A 4,759-nucleotide genomic window follows, 5' to 3' on the forward strand; every position below is an offset into this window, starting at 1 on the left:
AAACTCCATTTTGTTTAGCTCAACTAGCATACTCTTCCAACTAAAGTTGCTTGACCAATCAATCCCTGTGGGATTCGACCTAACTCTATTGTGAGTTTTTACTTGACGATAATTTGGTATACTTGTCGAAGGGAAATTTGTTGCGAGACAAGTTTTTGTGCATCACTATGAACCATAAATGATCAAAATCAATAAAGGCAACTCAAACAAACATAAAGTAAGCATCAAATATCAAATTAAGCAACTAGAAATCCAAAATTGCAAAACTATATAAATTGGTAAGAGAAATGAAAAGTAGAAGAAAGTGTAGAACAAGTAATGTCATAAAATAGGAAATTAAGGAATACTTACAATGGGAAAGCAAAATCCAAAAGCAAAACTTGAACTATAAAATTCTACATTGAAAACCTAATTAAAACCCTAATGAACTAGAGAGAAAACCTAAGCTAACTACCCTAAAACTACTCCTAAAAACTATTCTAAGATGGCTCTCTTTGTTATGTGTTGTTGCTCCTTCATATAACTCTTCATTTCAGCCTCTAAGCCTTCAAAAATGGGCCAAGAAAGCCCCAAAATTGCGAGTCACGTGCATTTTTAATGGAGGCATGCGCTAGTACCTGTGCAGACGCACAGGCGTGTGCGTCCGCACACTTCGCCAAATTTCCACTTGTGCGTACGCACAGATGGTTGTGCGCATGCACACTTTCGTGATGCTCTGGATTCACTCTGCTTGGGTTCTTGTGTGTACGCACGGGTAGTTGTTTGCACGCACGCATGCTGATTCCTTCTATGCGTACGCACGCATTCTTGTGCGCACACACGCATGGCTGAGCTCTCCTACTTTGTTTTCTTCATGCTTTCTCCCTAATGCATGCTCTTCTTCCATTCCCTCCAAGCCATTTCTACCTTATTCATCTAAAACCACTCATAAATAACATCAAGGTATCGAATGGAAGGTAAACGGAATAAAATTAGTCAAAATAAGTGCAAAAGAGCATGTTTCCACATTTGAGTGCTATTTGAGTGCTTAAGTGTGAGTTGATGTGCTAGAATTCATCCAATTTGAGTCAAAATATATCATCAAATTTGGACTCATCAATCAACTATTATTCAAAACAAATACCACTGAAAAAAGAAAAACCTATAAAACATGTACTGTAGCATACACTAAAGGTGATATAAAATAATCTGCTCTTATAGCTAGCCATTTTCAGAATTAGCCTAAATATAAACATAAACCTAGTCTAGAATTAAACTAAATATAGAGAGTATACTCCGCAAGCAAGATTGGTTTACAAGGAAATCTTGCCAAAGGAACAGTCTTACATGAGCACAGACTGGACATTAGTTGTTCAATTCTTCTAAGATCTATTCAACGTTTTCTCTTTCTCTTGGCGGCTTCTTCTACTAAGACCTCTGGATTTCTTCTGCATGCAACAATATTTTTGGAGGAGTGGAGGAGTGACAACCACTGCAGAAAGCATAGAAAAACAAATAGAAACAACTGCGTAAGCCAAACAATTTTCAATTAAAAATCATAATCCATATGTAGGAGATAAACATATTATAAAAAGAGAAATAGTGACTCTTACTTCTAATACTCCTTCTTTCCTCCTTCACCTTCAACACTTCATTTCCAAAATAGAAATAAGTCAATATAAATTCTTATAACAAGTCAATATATATTACTATCACTAAAGAGAGAATAAACCTCAATTCCAATGATTTTGACTCAAGGGCTTTCAGATCTTTAAGACCACATGTTTCACAGCACAAGGGAATGACTTCTTGGCTGAAAAAGAGTCCTACAACATATTCTGAACAAGCCGCATCATTAAGCGAGGCCAAAAAATTAGAAAGCACAAAAGAAAAATTTTACAGATTTTACAACATAAGAATTGCACTAACCTGAAATTCAAACAAAAAGTTGAAGGGATTGGACAAAAAATCTTTGAGCAAACACACAAATTAGTATGAGGGGAACCGCACTGAGGGGACTAAGGAACCTGGAATATCAGCAACAATAATGAATATATTGATTATAGAAGTGATAATGATAGATTTCTTTTATTTCTGAAAGTGAAACTCACACATATTGCAAAGAGGGAAGGCTAAAGAAACCAACAGGTATTTGGCCAAACAGGTTCGCCAACTGCATCCGTTTGTCATAAAAAATAGGCAAAAACTGCATTGAAGTGTTGAAAACGGCATACCAGTGTAGCACCAGTTGCCTTCGCAACGTGACATATATCTTCTTTCCGCACACGTCTTAGAGCAATTGCATCAGCCTCAACAAAGCACTGAAACAATAGATTAAATAATTAGAATATTACTTAAGACAGAAAAAATTTATGATTCTTACGTCAGAAACCAGACATAATTCAAATAGTAAACCACACAATGCATCAATTTAACTCAAGCCTTTTATTGGTTCAGGAAGCAGAATATTAGGAATAGATAATGTATATAGTAAATGACAAGAAAACTTCCATAAAAAATCTAGCTACAGGCATAACATAAGTTCTTTGGTGTGATGCCTAAAAAGGAAGAATCCTAGATGTGGTGGTAACTAAGCTATATTAATCCTACATAGGCATTCTTTTCCTTCTCAATATGTAAAGCATAATAAAGAAAAATAGTTATTTTCTTCGAATGCCTAAATGAAATAATTACAACTAATGTCTCTTGCAGAAAGTAAAAACTATTAAAAATTTCAAAGAAAAAAAGAAACTAATATACCTTGAGTGCCATGTCATCAATTTCTTTAGTAGTCAGAACAACATTGGCTCCAGCTTTCAATATTTTTTCAATGCGTTCCTTAGTTATATCAGCCTCTCTGCAATACGAAATAAAATGACCAATTGCTAAGCCTTGGAGTGAAACTTGGATATTATTTTATTTCCGAGGTGGTAACAATATTGTTTTAGACAAAGCACAAGCAAATTTCCACAATAAAAGACATTGGCATTACACAGTTATTTACTATTTTAAGGAATTGCAAAATTATAGAATTATTAACCATAACAATAATTAAAGGGAAAAATCTATAGAGGGAAAATTTCAGTGCATACAACAGGAAACCCCTGGCCAATTCTTAAGACCATTTTAAAATTTAACATTTAGCAATATATGGTGAACAGCAACGGTGTTGGTATATAACACTATTTAATTTTTAACAACAAAATAAATATTCCCACTGAAATATGAAAGGGAGTCTGGCAGGATTTTTTTAGAATAATATGGAAGGCATGATCATATGTCACTGACAGAAGATTTAAGCATAAATTGTACTAATATTACCTTTGACAAATTTTCTCAAGCTCTCTAGGATCAGTAACTAATACTTGAACACCCAATTGCATTTTAGTCTTCCGAAGATTAAAATCAAGACAGGCAGTTTTTGCAGGGGCAACCCTAAGAAGCATTCCTTAAGCTGCACGGCCAGTATTTAGAACATAACCAATCATCAGAAAGCTGTATCTAGCACTTTTTCCATGAGCCTTTGATAAACCACTATTTTATGGTTTATATTGTGCTAAATTGAGTGGTTTTATCAGTTCCTTGCACACTTATTCATACAAACTGCATGGTTTTACAAATCCTTCCCAATTTCGTTCTATGATTGAAAACTTGCTTCCTAAGCCTTTAATGTCAATCTTTAATTTCCCTTTATACTATTCGATGTCGTGATCTGTGTGTTAAGTGTTTTCAGGCTTTATAGGGTAGGAATGGCTTAGAGGATGGAAAGGAAGCTTGAAAAAATGGAAGGAACACAAGAAACCAAGGAGCTGACCAATGAGGATCGACGCGTATGCAGAAGACTATCGACGCGTACGTGATGGGCGATTGATGATATTTCCAATTGCTTGAGTTTGAATTTTTCACACTAAAAGAGGGTTAATGTTGCAAGCGTAGACCAAACTCAACAATTAGTCACTGATCAAATTGAAAATTCACAAGATGTCTCACAAATCAAAATTAATTTAAAACCGAGAGTATTTTTTTGAACTATGAATGCATATGTTTTCACTAATGAAATGCATGAGCATTACCTAATTGCCAAAAAATTTTTTCACAATAAGTTCATGCCTCTATCACCAATGTTTCCCAAAATTCTCCCACATTTAGAATTTACACACTAATCCATCCAAGCTAATCAAAGAGTAATTCGGGGACATCAATGGTTTTCCGCTTAAGGGAAGTAATGTGCTATCATCAGAACAAATGGGAATCCATATGCTCAAAGGGGTTCACAAAGGTGCATGCAAGGGTTGGCCATATAGGTTAGTGAGTTTATCATCAAAAATGGCCTTAATTATGCTAAATGCATCCAAGCACAAATACAGGACATAAAGAATCATGCAAATCAATGATCACAATAAAAAAAGAGTAATAATCACACACAAGAACAAAATTATGGTTGAAAAGATGCGACCATCTATTAAAGCTCAAGACTCACAAGGTATGTTGTTAGAGCTCTTTTTCCATGTTCGACAAACAATTTACTCCAAGCAAGTTGGCAAACATAATAACTCCTTCAATTCAATCAATGGTACGCACTAGAAAAAGATTTCATGGAAATTTCTTGGTGTTTCACCAACTTATTCATTCTACCATGCAACATACAAATACTAACTACTAAATATTCATAGATAATAAAGAAATATTTACAGACAAACTAAACAAGATGAAATATGCTTAAAACTACTCAAATTAAAGAAAAAGTACTACAAGAAACTTTGCAAAGTGCCTTGAAAAG

The 4,759-nt window shown here is 34.5% G+C and overlaps 1 long non-coding RNA gene across 1 annotated transcript; it reads right to left on the reverse strand.

Moving 5' to 3' along the window:
- Positions 1 to 395: 395 nt before the first annotated feature.
- On the reverse strand, positions 396 to 2,302 carry LOC127744460 (uncharacterized). Its single transcript, XR_008005447.1, has 5 exons — positions 2,091 to 2,302; positions 1,909 to 2,006; positions 1,712 to 1,817; positions 1,593 to 1,628; positions 396 to 1,471 (listed from the first exon to the last, which is right to left on the reverse strand). It is a non-coding gene; the product is annotated as an uncharacterized LOC127744460 (long non-coding RNA).
- Between the last annotated feature and the right edge of the window lie 2,457 nt (positions 2,303 to 4,759).

Source organism: Arachis duranensis, unplaced genomic scaffold (assembly GCF_000817695.3).
Source record: "Arachis duranensis cultivar V14167 unplaced genomic scaffold, aradu.V14167.gnm2.J7QH unplaced_Scaffold_354585, whole genome shotgun sequence".
NCBI lineage: Eukaryota > Viridiplantae > Streptophyta > Magnoliopsida > Fabales > Fabaceae > Arachis > Arachis duranensis.